The sequence below is a fragment of the Solanum stenotomum genome, chromosome 5 (assembly GCF_019186545.1).
Source record: "Solanum stenotomum isolate F172 chromosome 5, ASM1918654v1, whole genome shotgun sequence".
Lineage (NCBI taxonomy): Eukaryota > Viridiplantae > Streptophyta > Magnoliopsida > Solanales > Solanaceae > Solanum > Solanum stenotomum.
In genome coordinates, this window is record NC_064286.1 from 29322271 (window position 1) to 29344473 (window position 22203).

Sequence of the window (22203 nt, forward strand, 5' to 3'; positions counted from 1 at the left end):
GAGTCTAATTATATAGTGAATAAGAGGACTCATAATAAGGAAAAAAATAATTAAGGATCAATTAACATTATTAAGGAGGAAGACAAATTACTTATTTTACTTTATATTTTTATCAATTACAACCAAATACGAAATCTGCTTGATTACAAATAAGGTAAAACTAATCAGCCAAATTCCCTTTTCAATTAAAAAAGTTTACCATAAACTAAGCATGTAAGAATCTGTCCTAATTTAAACTAAGGGAAGGGAGTCCGTTAACAAACTTTCCATTTAGAATCACATCACAAACAAACGAGAAACTTTTACAGCTCAAACAATACATATTTCATAATTTTACCATACCGACAAGTCAAAGATGTGGCAAGAGATGATTATGGCAATAATATCAATTTAATGAATCAAGCAAACAATCAAATCAATTTAAACAAATCACATCGCCTTAAAGCAAGCCAAAATCATGCTTTAAGCATCAGAAAGATGCATTTTAAGTAATCAATTATATGCAAGAAAATATTAATAGATTAGCATAATCAAAAGAAATCAAGGTACCACATTATTAACCAAAATCGGTCAACTTTTTACTAATATTATCTCATATAATAGCAGGTCATATTCAACTGAAAGGAACAATATTAACATTTGAACTATTGGGACAAATTTAAGCATAACTCAATAGGAATTTACCTAGAACAATGGCAAACTTCATATCTCAAAGAAATTCATGGAGAGAATAAGAACAAGAAAAATAAAAGTGCAAAAAAAAAAAATGTTTAGAAAATCATACATGGACAGATCTGTCAACATCTTAAATCAGTAGAAATTAAAAAAAAAAAAAAGAGTTAACCTAGAGCTCGGAGTTCAAAGCTGGTTCTCGCCGGCTAGAGCTGCTACTTTCGGAGACGATTTCACCGGAGCTGCTAAAAGGAGCAGTTGTTGTTGCTGTTTTCTCGCCGAGCTGCTAATGTTGCTGTCGTGCGCCTTGCCAGGCGCTGCTGCTTCGCCGGAAACTGCTGCCTGGTGGTTCGCCGATCGCTGGTTGCTGCTGCTCCTCGCTGGACTGCTGTCTTCACTGGAAAAAGGAGAATAGAAGAAGAGCAGCAACCTCGCTGCTGCTGGTGGAGAGAGGAGAGAAAGGACAAGCGACGAGGGGAGAGAGAGTCGTCGGTCGAAGAAAGAGGAGAGAGGTGGCGGCGGCTAGAGAGGGGAGGAAGAGAAAGATGAAGAGTGAATAATGTTAGGGTTTGGAGACTTTAGGTTAAAATAGGAAGGTTAGGTAGATTTAATCTGGACCACTGATCTCATAAGAGATGAAGGGATCAGATTCGATCTAGGATTAAGGACGGTCAAGATTAAAAAGCTGAAATTTTAAGAACATATACAATTGAATTTGAAACGGTTAAAATTGAAATGGAATTGGCTAGAATTGTCATGAAAGGGTGGCTATAATTGCAATACAATTGAAATTGAAAAGGCTAGAATTGAAAAAAATTAGAATAGATTAGGTTAAAATTTAAACGATTTTGAGGAAAATTTAAGAAATGCTATTCAATTAAAATACTACAAATAATATAATTTTTTTTATACAATTAAAATCACTTAAATTTTAAACATTTGAATAAAATAATTACTTTGAGTTTTACTAATAATTTTTAAAAATATTTTAATAATATTTACGATAATTTTATAAAGCACACATACTAAAATGTACAATTTTTTAGACAAAATCAACTAAAATTTAGAACTCAAAATATATTTTAAAATGTGTATTTAATCGGATAGCATTTCCGAAATTGCTAAAGGTCGGTCAAAATTGGGTGTCAACAAATATATAAAATAATAATAATAATAATAATAATATATGTATATTGAGTTTTTGGCTAAAATCATCCCTCAACTATGACTCCAATCTAATGTACATCTTTATATTATCTAAGTTAGTAAAAACCATCCTTATACTATCTAAAAATTAACAAAAGTCATCCTTCAAACTATTTTTGTTAAGAAACTGATTGAACCAATAAAAATACATTTTTTAATTTGTTCACCATGTCTTAACCACGACAAGAAGATCAAAGTTACCTAAAAATAATAAGGATATGCATAGGAAATTAATCTTTCATTCTCAGAATTTAAATTTGTGTATTGTTAGTTATGTGTTTCTTGCATTATCAAGTAAATTGACTTGCAACAATACACAAGTCTTGAAATATTTATATAGTAGGTTCCGATGGTAGAAAGATTATGTAAAAATTCATTTTACAATGCAATTCACATTTTATACAATGTATAGAAATGTTCGAAATTTTGTGAAATTACATTGCCGTTTAGTTATGAAAACAATTTAATTACTTTATTTGAAATTTTTGAAGTTGGAGTTGTATTTGACCATACATTTTACAAAGAATATTTAAAATTTGAATATATTTTATCTGAATATGATTTAAACACTCAATTTCTAAAGATTAAAAAAATCACTCAACTTGACTAGCTTGACCATGTGTACATATATTCATTCGACTTGACACATTTTTTTTTGTTGGTGGCGTGAGTTTCTTAAAAAAAAATAGACAAAAGGATGAATCTTGCAACTTTTTGGATAATATAAGGATGTTTGTTGTTCACTTAAATAACACAAGGATGTATTTTAGGTTTAAGTCATACTTTAGGGATGATTTTTGCCAAAAACTCTATGTGTATATCAGCTCAAAAAATTATAATATATGAATTCAAATTTAATCTAATTTCTATGTAGATATCATAGAGAAAAAAAAAAATATTTTAACATATAGCCAGAAAGTGTTTTTATTATTTATAGGTCCTCCTTCGATTGTATCTATTCAACACATGTTCCAGAGAATTAGTACCACAACATTTATTTATATTTTGTCATCAAGTATCTAGTTACTATATGAATTGAATTACTATTTAAAACATAAATTTCCCTTAAAGAAAAAATTGAAGATATTGTGCTTAGAATTTCAGGTTGGTATGATGAAAAAAAAAACTATTTTAGATTAAAAAATATATTCAAAATTTCCAATTTATCCGCCACAAAAGAGATTCATATAGAAAAAAAATCCTCTCGATGTTTCAAGTCTTTTGATATATAATTCACTCAAAAAGATTGACACTTCCGATATGTCAAATTTTATTTTATTTTTTTAGAAAATGGTCAAATGCCTCCCCCCCCCCCCCTCCCCCAATCTATTACCGGATTCCCAAACTACACACTTAAACTTTACGGGAGTCCTATCACCCCTCCAAACTATTTAAAACTGAAATTATCGTCTCTCTAAACACTTATGTGGCAAAGTGAGTGTATTTCACTCTCTTTGAGAGAGTGAGCACCAAAATCAAATAGTAAACTTTTATTTTTAGTATTTCTTTTCAGAAATACTTGTATTTAATTATAATTATTCTTTTTTCTTTATTTGTTTCTTTCTTCTTCATTACAACATAGATCAAATTCCACCACTCACCATCTCTAAATCGTCACCGCCACTATTTTTTCCATCGTCACCATCACTACCATCTCTACATAATTGACAATGAAATTTTAGTATTCCTCTTGATTCTTGAATTTTTGTTTTTCAATTTGTGCGTGAAATTAGAAAATTTTGAAAATAAATTCTTTATTGATAATATTGGACTTGTTAATCATCACTTTACATGCCAACCCACAAGACCGATTGGGTTGGAAATTCATATCTTGATTATTTGGTGCCTCAATTTGGTAAGGGAATTTTATTTCAAATCCAGAAAGAATTTTGGGTTTTACACGAAACCCACATGTGATTTTGTGAATGAAATTGGAACGATCAATGTCGCATTGTTATGTATACATAGCCTCAATTTGAGCAATTTAACAGATACATCCATAAAAATTATCTAGTATCAATCAAATAGTGTGTGAAACATATATAAATTGAAAATTTTGCAGGCCTTTTCCTCTTCAAAATTATCATTGCTACCATCTGTTGACGATAGCAGCTAGCTGGGTTATTTTGTGATGAGATGGTGTGACACTTATTTTTAAATGAGTTCAGATCCAGTGATTTCGGAAGATAGTTAGAAATTTCCTTTTGTTATCATAAGTCGTCAAATTGTTTAGAATTCCGCCAAAAAGATATGAACTAATTTATGGGAAGTTGTAAAGAAAGAAAAGAAGCATTAATAATTGTGGTTTTTTTTATATGTCAAAAGATTTAGGACTTGGTAATGTTGGTGGTAGGAAGTGGGTGGTGCCATAGGTTGATTGGTGGAGTTTTCTGTTTGCAGTGAAGGGAAAAAATGGTGAAAAGACTTTTGATATTGGAAAGAAAGATGAAAATATAGGGGAAAAAGGTAAAGAATAGAGTAATAGTTTTTTAAGAAATTCACGTGTCAAACGTGTGAGTTTCACCCGTCAATATAAATGTGGTTGTTGCTTTTTAAGGGTGTAATAATTTTAGTTTTAAACAGTTTAAGGGGATGATAAACATACATAAAATTAAAGTGTATAATTGGAAATTCGATAATAAATTGAAGGGCCAATTGACTATTTTCTTTTTTTAAAAAAAAAAAAAGGAAGAAGAAAGAAGCAGCATCTACAACTGCAATTAGGACATTTTATGTATTTTTTCCTATTCTGAGTAAGCATTGATCATAGAAGTGATTAGGACAAACATATCATATTCTATGTGCTATATTATGTTTTTATATAAGTTCTATTTCATATCATACTTTTTTTTACATTTGTGTTTTAAATTACTGATATATAATATTATGTAATGAAGAAAAATGATATAATTTTACTAAAAATTATATCATAATTAAAACAATACAATACGATAAATTACAAAACGATAGATAACATTCATCTTCTCTCGTACTTTAATATATAGAAATATTAAAACACAAGTTTTATTGAATACAAAACACAAATACATAATTTAGAAAATTACACCCCAAAAGTATTTAATTAGCCTAGTGTCATAGACGACACAATATACTTTATGGTCATAATTAATGCTTCTTCTTATTAAGCTTTTGGTAGAGCAATATTAATATTGTCATTAATATAATAGTTCCCATTGCAGCTTCTCATGCAACTTCCACACTTCTCATTATCTGCAAAATTAACATAAAATAATAAAAAGAATTAGTACTTATCATATATGAGAAAGAAAATAAAGCTTAAGAACATTTAACAGAACTCCAATTAAGTTAACCGTGTAAAATATGTCTTTTCATTAATCTATACACATTTGTCTTAATAAACCGTAAGACTCCAGACATTTTCTACTATAAGTTGATGTGTATAATTAAAGTCATAATTAAGCTGGCTAAGATCATATATGACCCCTCCATGATATCTATTTTTGGTAGGATTAGATTAACTCATCTCAATGATCATATACAAAATTTGGGATGTCAAACTCAAATTGTAACTTTTTGCATATCAGTACGAAGAAAAGGTACCATAGTTGATGAGAAACTTGAAGCAATGACCAAGAGAACATCCAACGTTACAAACACGATTTGCAGCCTCAGTATCAACTGATTCACATGTGATTGTAGTTATAGCGCACTTGACAAGGCACAAAGATAGGCATATCGGCCTTTTTTGGCACCTTAGTACACAAATGCTGCACATTTTGGGTCAATGTTTTGGTCCATGGCATTATGCTTTGTCAACACAAACATGGCAAGGAACAACAACAACATAACTTTCAATACCTTTGAGATATTAGGGTTAATTAATAGTGAGTTATATACATGACCTTGTTATTTTGGTTCATGTGAAAATAAGGTGAACTATTTATAGAGGAAATTAAACATATAGATTGTATCTAGATCTAGATAATTAGATGTGTAACTTATGTTGTCACACCCCTTTTCGCGCACGCGGTGGAAGGGTTTTTCCAATTTAAGTGACGGTATTGATTAAGGATTATTTTTATTTTTTCAGAGTCACCACTTGGAATTGAGTTATGGTGTTCCAAGTCACATTTTTATTTAATCCCTAATCAAAAGGAAATGACTCTTTATTTGGTCTGTGAATCAAAAATTGGGGTAAGAAATTCTGTTGACCGAGAGGAAGGTATTAGGCATCCCTCGAGTCCCGTGGTTCTAGCACGGTCGCTTTTATTAACTTTCACTTATTTTAACTATCTTTTCAATATATTTTTTGTACGCCATGATTTGCATGCATTTTTTATTCGTTGAATTTTTTATTCGGTCTCGACCTAGATACGTAACCGCATTCTTGATCTTCACGATTAGAGACATAATTGTCTTATTTGCATCACACTTAATAACCTTATTTTGTATAAGTCTCTACTTTAAATTAATAAAGTTAATTATATTTTAGACAAAGTGCATCACCGCATCCTTAAATTTCTTTTGATTGTCTCAAAAAAAGATGCGTAACCATATTCTTAATCGAGACAAATATTTTTAGTGTGTCTAAAAATTCGTCTAATCATAAAAAAACTAATATTTTGTCCCTTGTAAGTAAAACCAAATAAAGTAAAATAAATAAATGTTTTGAGGATACAATATATAATTTTGACATCATTTCTATATCTTTTATTTTATATTTTTATTACTCTTAAACTTAATGCCAAAATTAAGCATACACTTTTCAATCCAATAAAATAAAAATGAATTGCCAAAATAATTCTTATTTTTGTTTGACAAAATAAAAATGACAATAATTTCTTTGAGCCTAAAATCCCTACTTTATTATTGTTGACATATAAATCAAGATAGTAACTAAGGAATATAAAATAATCAAATGAAAATAATCACCAATTAAAGTTATCTCCACTCATCAAACAAGATACAACGCTTAATCAAATAGTCATTTCAATTAAATCATGAATCAAACAAAAATTATAAGAAAACATATCACATAGTTACATCAAATTTCATGAATAAATTAAAGAAATAAAATAATATTTAACCTTAAATAAAGAGAATAAGTACTGCAAAATCTTGATCGAACCTCGATTAAATCACCCACGAATCGTTTTATAGATTGTATGCAGTGATATATGTGTAGAAGGAAGAAAAATGTGTGTATATATGTGAATGATTTTTTTTTTCAAGTGTGCAAATCTTTCTTTTTCTTGCTACGTGTGCGTGTGTTTTTTTTCGTCCAGTGCAGATTGTTTTTTGTGTTTCTCTTTTATGGTGTATCTTTCTGATTGTTTCTCTTCTTTTTTTCTTGTGTTGTGCGTGTATGTGTGTTGTTTTTTTCTGTGTGTTGTGTGCAGATTGTATGTTGATATAGTAGTAGTAGTATGCATATAGGTGTAAGGGAGGGGCTGTACGTGTGTGTGGAGAGGGAAAATGGTTGGGGTAGTGGAGGAGTAAATGGGGTAAGGGTAGGTGTAGTGGGGTAGTGTGGGTAGTTTTAGGTTATTATTTTTTAGATTAAATATATATATAAATTATAATAATATATAAATATTAATTAATTATTTTGAACTAATAAAATATAAGAAAAGTTAAATAGCTAGTCTAAAATTATAATGAAGAAATACTAGCTTGTTTATTAAAATTAAAGAAAACATATATTTTTTGTAATTTTCAAATCTTTTAAAATAAACTTATAAAAATAAGATAAAAGTCAAAATATTTTATTTAGATTTATATAAATATTTAAGCTCTAAAAATGGTGTAAAATTTTAGGTTCAGTCAAAAATTACGTTTCTACAGTTTGCCCTCTTTGACTGGAAACACAGAGAGTTTTCAAACTAAAGAAGTAGATGACGTGACAAGTTTTGACTGGACTTGTATTTGAAGGAAAAATTTGTGCGAGTCTTGGTTTTGGACATCCTACATATCTCGGGTTATAAGGGAATCAGGTCATGTGTAGTTCAAGGAGATGAAATGATGAATAGATGTCATGTGAGGTTCCATCAAGGCTCCAGGTTGTAGCTCCTATCTTTCCATAAAAAAGTGAAAGCTATCAAAAGGAAAATAAAAGTAAAAGCTCTTATCTATGCAGCTTCTCTTGAGTCTACACTTAAGTCTTTGACTTTCAGATATCACTTTGAGTTTTTAGGGTGAGTATCTTGATCTTGAATTGAATTTGAGGCTTAACTTGCCATTTAGAGTGAGTTTTTGACACTCTTCAAAATGACAATTTGAAAATGTTCTTGAACTTCTCCTTGTTTTGTTAATCAGTAGCTGAATAGAAGCAGGTGTCAGGAAGTCAAGCTGCTACATGCATTGAAGAAGCTGATTCTGGCTATCATGGGGAATGAATATTCTGAAAAGAGTCAAAACTTTGTTCCTAAATTTCAAATTCATGTTTTGCTTGAGAAAACCTAAAAACTATCACAAACAAAAGAAATAAACAAAAAAAATTTACCACAATTTTCACTAGAAAAATTTTGTGAGTTATTAGCAAATACGAATTAAAAAAAAAATAAACTCGGACTCGAAAGTGTTTATCTTAGGAGAAAATAAAAAGTAACGCCTTAGACTAGGAAATGTTTATCCTAGGAGAAAAATAAAAAATGTCTCATACTAGGAAGTGTTTATCTTAGGAGAAAATAAAACATAATGATCTCAGACTAGGAAGTGTTATTCCTAGGAGAAAAAAATTAAAAAGTCTCAGACTAGGAAGTGTTTATAATAGGAGAAAATAAAAATAACGTCTCAGACTAGAAAGTGTTTATCCTAGGAGGAAATAAAAAATAACGGTCTCAGATTAGGAATTGTTTATCATAGGAGAAAATAAAAAATAATGTCTCAGACTAGAAAGTGTTTATCCTAGGAGAAAAATAAAAAATAACAATCTCAGAATAGGAAGTGTTTATCCTAGGAGAAAATAAAAAATAACGGTCTCAGACTAGGAAGTGTTTATCTTAGGAGAAAATAAAAAATAACGGTTTTGGACTAGGAAGTGTTTATATCACTACAAAAAAAAATAGCATTTAGCGACCGATTATAGCGACAAACAATATTCTGTCGCTAAATAACGATGGATTAGCTACGAAAAAATAAATTGGTTGCTAAATTATCGAATAAAATATTGGGACCTAAAATAGCGACGGAATAGCGACAAAAACTAAAATCCATCACTAAATTTAGGCGCTAAAGTTTGGCGCCTTTATTTTGCCTATTAAATTAGATAATTACTGATGGAAATCGCGATAAACTTAAATCTGTCGCTACATTTAAGTGTTAGCGACGGAATCAACCACGGATCTTTTGTCGCTAATTTTATTGAGCTTTTTGCTATTGAATTTTTTTTATTGTGACTACCTTACTTTTTAAACTATAGTGTGATACATAGCGACGAAATTTCATAGAGACGGAATTTTTCGTCGCTATCTTATATTAAAAATTTTCTAGGGAACAAATCTCATTCACACAAATTAAATCACTCACTCTCCACACTAAATACACATACATAGTAGCGCCTTCTGTGGGAAGAGAACCTTGCCAAATCATCGGTCGTTGCTCTTTGGGAAGGAAATTCGAGCTCATCTTCCTCTTTGCTTCTTGTTGCTGCTCGTTGTTCTAAGGAAAACCAATTTCATTGTTGTTGGCTCATCAAAAGGTAACAATAGTGTCTATTATTATCTAAAATTTTATTGTTATTTCATCTCTGGTTCATCTGCAGTACTCTTCATCATCTTTTTTCTGATATTTTTTAGTTAGGGTAACAGTGGTCACTTTATTATCTGCACTACTCTTTGAATTTTTTATTTATCTTTTTGAAGGATCTATTTGGGTAAAAATATTTTCTATTTGTAGTTATTTGATAATTTTAGATCTTAAAGCTTTTCCCTTTTGATGTTATGGAGAAATTTCTTTGGGGTTGATGGTGTGATTGAAGAAATGGGTCTAGGTCTTTGACTCTATTTTACTTTGTTTCCAAAATCGAAAGATAATTTTTCTACTATTTCAGTGCTTACGTACAAAGAAACATAACAAAACAATGTGTATGGTGCAAAGAAAAGTAACAAAACAATGTGACAGTGTAAGTGCATACCTGTATTTAAAGAAGAGACTGAAACAAATGCCTATATTTTTTTTTCTAATGTATTCCAGATTTTTTACATAATAGAGTAATCAAATTGTATATGAGTTAATTCTGGATTTTCTTCCTCCAAAAAATCTGACTTCTAATAAAAAAAATCTTACACTTAAGTGCTTGGCTATCAGATATTTTGGGTTGCATTTTTGGTTACGTTTGGAATTTGTTGGAGAGAAGTAGAGCATGACTATTAATTGCTTGCTGCTTAGCAACTTCAATTGGTTTAAAAGAAATATTGTGGTTGCAAGTTGCAATGTAATGATTTGATCAATCTTTCCAAGTTGCAATGTAATTTTTTTTTCTTTTCCTTCTCTAGTTTGAAAATATATGGGCCTATGGAATTTCAAAGTTATTTTTCTTGTAGATATGACGCGAGGTAGAGGTCGAGGTAACACAACTCATGTAAGCAAGACCTTAATTAGAGGTCGAGGTAGCACAAGCCGAGTTAATATGCCTATTGTTCCCATTCCCATAACTAATTCATATCAAGGTGGTATCAATTCTTCTGCTGGACCAAATCAAAATAACCAATTTCAAACATTAGCTCCTACTAGTTCGCCTCCTGTTCAAACATCAGCTCATGGTAGTACTCCATCTGTTAATTTTGAAACACCTCCTGTAATATCTAATCAGAGTAATGCAATAAGTGAAAGTGCGTCTACTCAAAGAAATATGATAAGGGAGGAGACTACATCTAGCCAGAACAACTCAATAGGTGAAGGTGAGAATAATAATAATTCTGGACAACAAACACTTGCTTTTCTTTATCATTCTGGGTAAGTTTGTACTTGCACTATTGCTATTTATATAGTGTAATATTTTCATTATAGACTTCATATAATAGTTTTCAATTTTTTATCAGTTTGGAACCTTCAAATATTTGCTTTACCAGGATATGTTAGTCTTTCAAGAATGTACTTGATCCTAATGAAATTAATTGGAAAAGTGTCTCACAAGAAATAAAAGATTTTTATCTTGGAGAATTCAAGGTATATATTTCACCATTTAAAAAATTACATCACTTTTGAAGGTTTGTATACTAATGTTGCTTACTTCTATAATTATTTTAGAAGCAATTCTATTGGGATCCTTCCATTGATAGTGAAGTGAAGATACTATGGCGTAAGAAGGCAGCGATAAGGTACAGTGATTTTATTTCTTGCATAAAAAAGGAAGCAATTCGGCCAAAATATGTTCCGGAAGAAACATGGGAAAGTTGGATGAGATTTTGGAAAGATCCCAGGTTATTGAAAAGTCAAAAATAAATTCAAAAAATAGTTGTGGCAGTCAGAACGTTGTTGCAAAGGGGACTCACACGGGAGGCTCTATTACTATTGGAGAGCATCGCAAGAGACTTGTAAGTATATTTTCGCACACCCTTAATTTACTTTATATGCATAATATATAGTAGTAATGAGTTCTAACTGTTTATAGGAATAGTAGTACATAATAACGTATTAAGCAGACATCTCTAAATTGGAGGTTTATAGGAAGGGAAAGTTGATTGAGCATAATGACTCATATTCTACTTAGGAGAATGCTGGCTGATTTGGTCCAAAAGTATGTGAATTCCTTCTCTGTTATGCATAATCTTAAACCTTCAGGATGTTAAATTTTTGAAGTTGCATTGCAGGCCACTTTTATTGAGAAAAAAAGGGCTGACTGCCATATTTTCTAGAGTGTGTTTGTAGTTTGTGAGCTCTTTTTTATACTATCATATATTACACCATATAATTCTTTCATATTTTCACATTTTCATATGTTTTAAAAAAAATTCCTTGATAGGCTATTGAAAAGGGTTGAGATCCAACACCAAGTGAGTTACATTTGCATGTCCATACACATGGTCATGATGGAAAATCTTTTGTTGGTGAACGATCTCGAAATGTACATGTAAGTCCAATTCTTTATATTCTCGTCTTTGCTTCCACATAGTTCACATTTCATATCAGTGATCAAATCCATTGCCACTCTTGACAGTGTATTTCCCTACTCGTTTAATCCACCCATTCTGAACATATCCATATGCATATTTTCTTGTGCAATTTGATCTTGAGCCGCTTTGGCAGGTTTATCAAGCTACTATGGAAGCTGATGGAGACAAAGGGATGCTTGAGAAAGTTATAAAGTCTTTCAATTTGTCTATACCTCCCCGTGAACTTGAAAAAGAGGATCCTAAATCTGTACTTCAATCTGTTATGAGTCGTTGGCTTCCATTGTCCGATACCATATTGTCTATTGCTGTCAAACACATGTCTGATCATATATCTGCTCAGTCTTCTTTATATCTCGACTGCTTTCAAAGCGAGAACTCTTGGATATATATGGCACAATAAATACATTAAGTTGTGCATTCTCTGTGGGCAAAAAAAGAGCAACATATATATTTTAGAAATAGTTGAATATGCAAACAAAAAGCTATCTAAGCTATCAGCATAAACTTAATTTGGCATATTGTTATTGTTGTGATTTGGCTTATTGTTATTGTTGTGGTTGTTATTAATGAATTTCACTGATTATTATTGTCTTTTACAGGAAAAGTATCTAGAAATATTACAGAATCAAACACTAACTCAATCTGATGTTGATCAATTGCAAGCATATTATCAAGCCGCAGGAGGAGAAAAGAAAAGAAGGATATATTGGCTTGGAGCGCAAGATAAATCATTTTATGGGACGAATCTTTCTGCCTCAACTTTTGGAACTTATGCTTTATCCTCAGTACCATGTACAAATGCTCAAACAATAGCAACAGAAAATTTGGATGACTTTATGACACAATTGATTCCTTCACTGACTGATAAAATGTGTCCTGTACTTTTTTAGCGTGTACGTGGATTGATTTCTTCAACCTCATCTTAGCCAAACACACATATGACTCCTGTAACTTTCACTCCAGCTAATGTTGATGAGGCTCATGCACCAGTTTCAGATGAAGATTAATGTGGTTCTCCAATCTCTCTTAGTTAGTTTTGTTGGCTAGATATTATTTTTGTTGCAAATACTTTTAGTTTTTTTGCTTGAAAATTATTGTTGGAGTTGTTTTAAACTTGGTTATGCACTCTGTAATTTATTATGTGTTTTGGATCTTGTAGAATATTAGTTTCTTGAATTAAGTTAGTTTTGCAACTTTATAAATTGAATAGGATTTGCATTAATAAAATGTATAAAATGTAACGACGACGGAATTAGCGACAAATTCGCTACAATATTTTTGTCGCTATAAGAAGACAAAAATATAAAAAGTAATGCCGACAGACTTAGCGACGGTTTTGTAACAATATTTTTGTAGCTACAAGAAAGGTAATGTATAAAAAGTAATAGCGATGGAATTAATGACAAATTTTTTATCGTCAATATGATGACACAATGAAATAACTTATAGAATTAGCGACAAAAATTACAAATATAACGACGATTTTTTTGGAGTTTTAACAATGGAAGAGATTCGTCGCTCATCCGTCGCTAAACTTATGATGGATTTGAATTTTTGTCGCTAAATTGTTAGCTACGCGCATAATACCAACATATGACTTTTCGTCGCTATTTTATCGCTAAACCAAAATAGTGACGGAATAAGCTATTTAGCGACGGATTTCGTCCGTCGGTAAAAACAATTGTTTTTTTGTAGTGTTATCTTAGGAGAAAAATTAAAAAATAACGGTCTCAGACTAGGAAGTGTTTATCCTAGGAGAAAATAAAAAGATAGCGGTCTCAGACTAAGAAGTGTTTATCCCTAGGAGAAAATGAAAAATAACAATCTCGGACTAGGAAGTGTTTATCCTAGAAGAAAATAAAAAATAACGATCTCAGACTAGGAAGTGCTTATCCTAGAAGAAAATAAAAAATAATGGTCTCAGACTAGGAAGTATTTATCCTACGAGAAAATAACTAAATCTCATTATGTAGGAGGATCTTGCTAATCTAAATCTCATTATGAGGAGGGTCATGTTAATCCCATTATGTAGGAGGGTCCTTCTAATTTAAATCACATTATGTAGGAGGGTCTTGTTAATCCCATTATGTAGGTGAGTCCTACTAAACTAAATCTCATTATGTAGGAGGGTCCTGCTAATCTAAATCTCATTATGTATGAGGGTCCTGCTAAATTAAATCTCATTATGTATGAGGGTCTTGCTAAACTAAATTCCATTATGTAGGAGGGTCCTGCTAATCTAAATCTCATTATGTAGGAGGGTCCTGCTAATCCCATTATGAGGAGGATCCTGCTAGTCCCATTATGTAGGAGGGTCCTGCTAATCTAATTCTCATTATGTAAGAGGGTCCTGCTTGTCTAATCTCATTGTTTAGGAGGGTCCTGTTAGTCTCATTATGTAGGATAGTCCTACTAAACTAAATCTCATTACTCAAGAATATCTTACTAAACATAATCATCATTTAAAATCACCACAACATTTTTTATTTTTTGCCCAATTTGCACCAGAAAATAGTTTTTATGAGTTATTAACAAGAATGAGAAATACTTGTACCGTAAGAAAAATGCAAGACAATACGTAATTAGGGTGTTTGTTCCCAAGAAATACAAGATGACAGAGTGTTTGTTCCCTAGAAACGGTAGTGATTGATTTATTTTATTTTCATAACAAATAAAAACATGTCTTGGTTTTTAAAACTGAGAAACTTTGAAATTCTTTTTAATTCATCATTTTTTCAAATTTTTTCGATCTTGATCTTTCAAGGATATAAAATTTTATTCTGTGAGATCGAGCCTTATTGTAAGACTGCCTACGTATCTTGTATTGCCAGAATCAGGTCAAACGTAGTTCATATAAATAAGAAATTACCCTTCTTTTTTTTTAAAAAAACTTTTGAGAAAAGAATCGATTCATGTTCGATAATGTCTTGACTTTAGTTGGTACCAACAATTAGTATTATAGATATGAACCACATTCAACTACTTTCAAACAAATATGAGGTCAACTCTGAGTAATCCATATAGTTTCAAATGGTATCTCAAACATATTTAAGTATTTGATCAATTCATCTTGCATAAATGAAGGGACTAGAACTATTCATATCCTCATGTTTCTAGTGCCCTTGCAACAAATGAAAGTCCTACTTAACACAATAGAATAATTTAGATCGTAGGACATTTTTGAAAGTCATTCACACTTAGAAAGATGTTCAATGCATGAGATTGAGATACCATATGCTTGACCCTTATGTAAGAATCCACTAATGCGAGAACACAAAAAATGAGATCAAATAGGACTTGTCATTGGCTTGTAATGTAGGCTTAAGGAAATGTAGGATATTCATTTGGGATAAAGTGACTATATCCTCCTTAAAATTCGCACAATGATCTCAATATTTTTCATTTTCGCATTTGACCTTTGGTTTCTTGAAAGCTTCCCCTAATTTATTTTTTCTTTCATTTCCTCTCCTTTTCGTTGGAGGGTTTTTTTTTCCGTTCTAGCTCTTTTTTGTCAGTTTTTTGAACTTTCACATATTTGATCTTTTCACTTTGTTACCCAACTTAGATCTTGACACTATGCGGATAATTGCTAGTACGCTCAAAGAGGTAGGGCCAAGGAATAGTGCATTTAAGCCCTCAAAATGATCTATGCTAAGATATGATTATTCAAATAAAAAAAGGTTATGCTCAAAATGGGAGTTCCATGGATAACATGTCATTTGGTAAGCTTGAAAGGAACAATCGGATCAAAGAAAGCCCATAATCCGTTCCCAAGTTAAATGTTGCTCAAAATTCGTCTCAACCAACATTCGGGCCAAGTTCTAGATCAACAAACTCATGCCANATGATTATTCAAATAAAAAAAAGTTATGCTCAAAATGGGAGTTCCATGGATAACATGTCATTTGGTAAGCTTGAAAGGAACAATCGGATCAAAGAAAGCCCATAATCCGTTCCCAAGTTAAATGTTGCTCAAAATTCGTCTCAACCAACATTCGGGCCAAGTTCTAGATCAACAAATTCATGTCATTGAATTTTATATCTAAAGCTCGCCACACAATGCACATGAAACAATGAGGTCGAATTTGTTTTAGCCTTAGCTTTGAGCAAGATAATTTCTCAAGTAATACATATATGCATCAAGAGGTACCAAAAGAAGTTTATAGGTCACAACAAAGTTGGCCTGTCTTACCAAATAGTTTGACACTTTCTTTCTTTTTCTTTATGCACATTTCTATGCATGTTGGTACCAACCAAGTCAAATTTTTTTCTAGATTAAAAAAAGAAATCTCATTTTTTCCCCAGTTTTTGTGATGAGGACTTTTTAGATTTCTTTTCTTGGTTGGACCGAACCTTAAAATAAGGCAGCCTACGTATCTTGTCAAAGCAAGAATCAAGTCAAACGTAGTTCAGAAAGATTATAATCACAACATTATTTATGATAAGTGTTTTATAAAAAAAATAAATTTAAGACTGGTTTAGAGAGTCGCCACTTAATTCTTAAAGGAAATTAAGAAAACTTAGTTTTCAAAAGATTGAAACAGGAAATCGATTGAAATACTTAAGGGGGGGTTCGGGGATCCTATTAATATTCTAGGAAGGTTTTCAAGGCACCTAGAATATCCGCTAATACGGTTATCCGGCGATTAATTATTTGGCTAAATATTTAAGAAGATAGACGTACTTGATTAAATAGAGGGAATAAACAATTAAGACTTAATATCATTTTTAGGGGGGTGGGAAATATTTAAAATATTGTTAAGTAAAATTTGAAGTAGTTTCAGTAGAAAAATAAGCATGATTATTTAGTCTTTAGAAAATCCCGAAGTGACTATCTTTTGGGGATTGGATTAGGAAACCTTAAAATTAAATAAAAACATAAAACATCTAATAGCAAGTAAATGAGATAGGGCAAGAAGATTTGGTCCCAAGTCTGGATCTGTCCGCCTGGGCCAGTACTTGGGCCTATTTTCATTTTAAGCCAAAGGCCCAATTCTCGCCAACTTTTTGTACCTGTCCTAAATTCTAGCAAGATAATAACAAGTAAAATGACAAGGGCATAGGCCCAATAATAACAAAATACAATTTTTATATAAAGAGTGGGCCTTCGGCCCAATCTTTTTAATTCTCCTCCGCTTTCACGTCCTTCCACCTACGAGACCTGTTCGTCGACTTTTATAGCTGGCCGGTTGACTCGATAAAAGAATTTGGAGCTTTCATGGCTCTCTCGAAATGCAAGACGGGAGATGAGTTCATAGTGAACTCGGACAGATTTCACATGCAATAAAAATGAGAAGATAAGGATTAATAAACAATAACAGAACTAGAATACATTTAAAACAAATCATAGCTGCCCTTAAACAAAATATAACAAATAACTCTATCGAATTGAAATGACATAGATCTAGATAAAAAACACACCAACTCCAAATACAATGAAGACCCATCATACCAAAGATAAAGTGACAATTATTTAAATTACTATTTTAACGTCTAAGACCCAGAGCAAACACATACTAACCAACTTATTTTGTGAGCGAATATTCCAATAGAGAGTGATAACCACTAAACCCGGATACTCAAATTAGTCGCATTATAAAGAACACCACAACTAAAGGAGGCAATTAAGAGAACACACTGATTATTTCCAACAACAAATTAATACGATGACTAGCAACAATACACAGGAACAACGAATGTATATATATAAGAAAAATATGTCATACTCCTAGATAACAGAAAGAAACACATAAATTGTATTAAAATTTACCCTTAAAATAATAATAACGTTAACGAAATCCATATTTTTGATTAGGTTGTTCAACCAAGCCTTTATAAATAGATATAGAGGTTATGTATTAAAATATTTTTGTTAAATACTAAAGCAACTATATTTGTCTTTTCAAAAAATGGATTTTTGCTAATATTCAAAAAAAAAAACTTCATTTAATTTTTTTGAAATGAATGTTTATAACTTTTTCGCAAATTTAAACATATGTTTCTAGTTTTATCCAACAGTTAGGCCAATAATATTTAATATGAATGTACGTCATATATACTAATAAACACCTATAGCTAATTAATGTTAATATATAGCTATATCTTTTATTCTAGTGTTCCTAAACATAACACATATAATATAGCATATTCGTTCTATTCAACAATTTTCTATAAGAAAAAAAGAAAAAAAAAAGAAAAAAAAATGCTTAATCAAAGTAGACTAATTTAGCACAAGAAAAAGGGATTTAAAGAGAGGACAAAACTCAAGATAATGATATCAAAATAATAATGACAGTAACTACGGGCATCAAATTTAAATAATCTTGAACATATCCTTGCATCACTCATTTCACTTTGTTACTCCAATATTTGACCAGACCAAACTACAAACATCAAAAATTAAGATAGAAAGATGGCCTTTAGATGGGAGACGAACACTAGCTCGGACATCCAACCTGACACACCGATTGATAGACTACTAATTAAAAGGGGAACATGGGTGTATTAAATCATGGATTCACATATTAACAAGGGATGTTTAACTACACATATTAAACAGTTCCAAACCTTATGCAAGCAGAAAAGAAGTATTAGCATTTCCTTTAACACAAGCAACAACTAAAGTCAAAGTGGCATAGTTTGCCTCCAACAAGTTAATCGAACTAATCCATATTTAGCTTGAACTAACTAAGTTATGCAATACAGCACGTTCTAAATAACATCAGCTTCAAATTCGGGGCAGCAAATATGGAACACCGAAGAACTCAAAATATTGATGCCTTACTTCATTCTTTCAACTTGAGGTGAAAGAACGAAGGATGCGACATCAAACACTTACACATTAGTATAGATTCATGACGAACAAGAACAAACTAGGACTTAAAGCGACACTTTGAAATTATTCACAACTATACTATGAAATATAAGAAGTCAGTAGCCAGCATCCAACGTCTATATACATATCTAGATCACATTCAAAACTAGAGGATGAAGAGAACGAAGAATCCTTAACTCCTATCGACAGCCAGAAACAAATTAGATAAACCGAGCTCGCATGAGAAGGAAAAGGACTGAAAAGTCGATTGACAAAGCAGGAAACTATACTACTGACTTAACATCAACAACAAATTGAAACAAAACTAAATTCCTATCATTCAAACAGATCAAAGGTCAAGAAACAAGCACATCGGCATATTGAGCATAACCGAAACACAAGCTAAAATCAAGAGTTACCTTTTAAGGTGCAGCGTACTGGACAACAACGAGCAGAAAGTAACGAGCCTTCACCAGCAAAATGACGACTCTGAAGAACTCACGTGAACGGAGAAACGAGCAAAAGGCTCTATCAACACCGAAACTCTCACTTTCTCTGTTTTTGAAACCTATTTCCCAATATTTGTATGTAAACGTTTAAACTAGTAGTTTGCGGTATTTATTCTCAAATTTTTAGTTAATTCCTCTCAATCTTTTCACAATGATTTTCTCTAACACCAAAAGTTCCAACTAAAAAAAATCTCCTTCAACTCTTTTCTTTTTCCCTTTATTTTGAAGAACAAAGGGCTATTTAAAATCGAAATTAGGGCACATTTTAGGAGGGAAAACGGACCTAAATCTGGACAGAAGAGGGACCCTTTCAATTTCAAAACTCAAAATTATTTCACCATTTAAGGGAAACACCCTTTTTCTTGAAATTTCGTCCCATTTTTGAAGGGGAAATAGGGACAGCCGCGTGCCTACTGCGATTTGTACGAACTGAAAGGGACATGAGTAAGAAGATGGGGCGCGTGTTTTGGGTCGATTTTCTGGGTTGCTTGACGCGATTTTCTGGGCAGCTGGCTCGTTTCTGGTTGCAACATTGTTGGGTTTCTGCTCGTTTTTTGCGTGAAGGAGAAGGCCAAGACGTACCGGGGTCGTTTGGTACTGCTATTGTATTGAGAATTATTGGGTTGGGTATTTTTTGGTGGAGGAAAAGGAAGCGGGCCGGGTCACGGGTAATTAAAGGGGTGGGTCGTGGTGGTATGCTGTTGTACGTGTATATTTGCTGGACATGGAATGGTGGGCCATGATTTTGATCAAATTTGAGAAAAGGACCAAAATTTGGTCCTTTAAAAATTGATTAAGCTAGAATTGAATTTAAACTTTGGCCATATGAATCTAAATTTAAGCCAAATGTAGTCAAACTTAGTTGATTAGGATAAGTTCGACTAGTAATTAAGTAAGATGAATTAATACAGATTAATCAATAAGCTTCTTAATTTCAACGAAATAAAATAATTGACTTAATTATAAATCAAATAATTTAAAATATAAAATATTATGTAACTAAACTAATTAACCAAATATTTGATTTAAACAAAAATCTTTTTGCGACTATTTTCGAACATTCATAAAATATACTAATTAGACACATAATTATATAATAATTAACTGAATTATAAACTAATTAACTCAAAATATAAGCTATTAATTAATTTAAACTAAATAACCAAATATTTAAATGAAACTAAAATCCTTTAGAGACAATTTTTGAACATTCATAAAATATACTAATTAGACACATAATTATATAAAATATCATATTTATTATTTAAAATTATAAAAATGACAAAACTACTTAAAATGACTTGAAAATTATTTGAATTTTATAAAACTAATTATTCTAAATCGTTTGGGAATTAAGAGGCTCGTGAATTAATTATTATCGGGGAGGGTCAAAATTGGGTGTCAACAGCTGTCCCTCATTTTACTTGGATTGATGCAAGAAATTCGAGGAAAATGACATTGACTAATCCAATTTTGACCGACCACATCTTCATCCTTTGAAAAAGGGATTTGGTACGGACTTTAAGAATTATGGCCGAACCCGAAGATGGGTTTTCTACATATCTCAGGCTATATGAGATCTCAGGCCACTTGTAGCGCGATACGCTTGATTTGACGCACGATTTGAAAGAATTCAAAAGTCATCCCGATATCGAATTATGAAGAGACCGGAATGCTCGGGAATAATTTTTGTGGGTGAATATTGGAATACAACCAAGTTTTCAACATTGATTACGCCTACATATCGCCCAACTTAGGGAATCAGGCTGCTTGTAGTTCGACTCTATTGGTTGAAAAGAAAATCTATTATGCAAGAAAACGTTTGGTTCTGGAAGAGTGACGAATTACCGAGTATGAAAAGAGGTTTGCAACCTCTTAGTCATGAATGTAGCATGCTTCACACTCATAATTAAGAACTTACACTGACATAATTTCCAAAGCTCTTGGTGCATTGTCACTCAGATTGGAAAGCTTCTTCCGGCAGAGACCAAAACTTTCTGGATGCGAAACTGAAACCGACAATTCTAAGAAAAACCCACATGCCTTCTGATAGGGGTGTGGTTTGATTGTGGTGTAAGTCGCTCCTCTACTCGCGTCCTAAGAGTTTGACACTCCTCTTCGGACTATGTCCCAGTTTGCTGCTAAGAAAAAGTTCCACTTTATGCTGCATCCTTTTTTATATCGTCCACACGATGCTTTTTAGTTACTCTTATTGTGAAAGATGTCACATAAGTATGATCAGTATATGTCTGCACACTCAAAGTAAATAATTAGTAGACATAGTGCCGCTCTAGCTGGCAGTTTGAGTCAAAAATAAAGAAAGATCATGCATATAATAAATGAGTATATATTTATGAATAAGCATAAACATCTTTTTTAACTAGATGAGAAAATAAAGAAGTATTGAGAGTAAAAGATAATGAATACCGCTTTCGAACACAGTATACCCATTACAACTCATGATTTGTTGCGAATTTGAAGATGTCATTGCTTGTTTTCTGCATGGCAAACTCCTGTGATCTCTTCAACGAGCCAGATGGCTCAATGATTATCCAACTGTAACGAGTGGATGACTCGATAATAGTCTAACTGTAACGAGGTGGATGACTCGATAATTATCCAACTGTAATGAGGTGGATGCTCGATAATTATCCAACTGTAACGGGTGAATGCTCGATAATATTCCAACTGTAACGAGGTGGATGCTTGAGAATATTCCAACTGTAACGAGGTGGATGCTCGATAATATTCCAACTGTAACAAGGTGGATAACTCGATAATTATCCAATTGTAACGAGATGGATGCTCGATAATTATCCAACTGTAACGAGGTGGATGCTCGATAATATTCCAACTGTAACGAGGTGGATGACTCGATAATTATCCAACTGTAACGAGGTGGATA

At 31.9% G+C, this 22203-nt stretch overlaps 1 pseudogene; it reads left to right on the plus strand.

Annotated features, from left to right (window-relative positions):
* Window positions 1-10489: 10489 nt before the first annotated feature.
* LOC125866122 (uncharacterized) lies at window positions 10490-12901 on the plus strand (annotated as a pseudogene).
* The last annotated feature ends 9302 nt before the right edge of the window (window positions 12902-22203 follow it).